The sequence below is a fragment of the Cebidichthys violaceus genome, unplaced genomic scaffold (assembly GCF_023349555.1).
Source record: "Cebidichthys violaceus isolate CVI_PGR_0920_01 unplaced genomic scaffold, fCebVio1.0.p SCAF_102, whole genome shotgun sequence".
NCBI lineage: Eukaryota > Metazoa > Chordata > Actinopteri > Perciformes > Stichaeidae > Cebidichthys > Cebidichthys violaceus.
In genome coordinates this window covers 5,872-7,500 of record NW_027176266.1, presented here as the reverse complement: position 1 = coordinate 7,500, position 1,629 = coordinate 5,872, and positions in this window count along the sequence as shown.

Below are 1,629 nucleotides of genomic sequence, written 5' to 3'. Positions count from 1 at the left end.
TTTTGGTGAAAGGGTGGTAATACGCAGACAGGCCGGTGGCATCACTGTAAAACGCGTCGATTCCCATATCGCCTGAATTATCATCATCTTTGAAATATATCACTATGTAGCGATGATGCAACAGAGGTTAAGGGTTTTATAATTCATATAGGACTATCTTTATGTGTACACTATATATGCATCTGTATCTACATTTGTTCATTTTTACATTTACAAATCCGAGCTTGTAAAGTCGAGCAGGGATCAGTCTTAGATGTGCCGTTGTCTCTGACGGTAGAAGCAAAAGATAAATAAAACAAACGGACCATGGGACCATGGGTCGTGCTACGAGAAGTTCCAGTCGGTTCGAATGGTTGTAAATCCACAAGTTTTTTTATGACGGAGGGGAACAAAAGAAAATTGTATACGTCTCACTAGTTTCCATTTTAGTGCATAAGGTCTCACAGTGGGGAGGTAACACGTTGAGGAGCGTCCTGAACAAAGTCCACGGCGGAAAATAATACTTTGTAAATGTGAGTATCATGTATCCAGAATCAAGGGTGGGTTTCTAGAAGGGCTCAGGGATCAGTTGGTGGTTCGTTTGTGTCAATCTAAAAGAGTTGTGCCATTTAAAACAACAGATGCTTCAAAGTTCTTCTTTTTCCTCTTCCCGGGATGTCCTCGAACCTGTCTTCTCTTGGCGCCGCCCCCGTCATCGTCCTCTCTCCTCCTCCACTCAGCTATAGCGCCACATTGAACTCGGTCACCAGGAAGTCCACGTGGTCCCTCTCTTTGGTCTTGAAGGCCTCGGCGATGAGGCGTGCGGCGTCCCTGTGCTCGCGGCCCCTCATGGAAACCCCGTTTACCTCCAGAATCACCTGACCCACCTTCAGCTGGCCGCAGTTGTGAGCTGAACCACCTCTCTAAGAAACAGAGAGATGGAGACAATGTGAATTTTAAAAGAACTAAACTCTACATTTTGAGTAAAAAAAACTGATAAGAAGCATAATAAATGAGCCACTCGTATTGACAGTTTTGTTAATAAACAGCACGTACAAGAGACTCAAGGGAACTTGTTGGGTTCATTAATTTTTTTAAATTTAGAAACCACTCACTTAGACAAAAAAAAAAATCCCTTTTATTGTACAATTAATGTCAAGATAAACTGCCTTCTCTAAAACGTGAAAAGAATCAGAACGCCTTCATTTGGATACATTTGGAGTTTCCGGATGCTCTCACACTTGTACTTTGGTTCAAGAAAAAAGAAAAAGATACATCACTGCTTCTTAGCCCGACTCCGGTTTGTGTTCACACTGACTTATTCCAAAGAAACCAACAGCTGTAAACATGGAGTCGTACGGACTGACAGGTGACTCACCGACTGACAGTTGTGTCGACATGCCAACATTCCATAGATCAAGGGGGCGGGGACTGAGAGCCAAGTCAAGTCATGGTGCACTTCTGTGCCTCATGTGTTCATTCATCTTGTCTGATGACAAAAAATAACTTGCAAAGATAGAACTGATTGTGAGTCAAGACTGCAAATGAACCTCCTCATCATTTCACTCACTTCTAACTGCCAAAGTACACAAAGCAGGACTCAAGCTCAACACACCTCTGGTTTTACTGCTTGTCACTTTCTGATGTGTC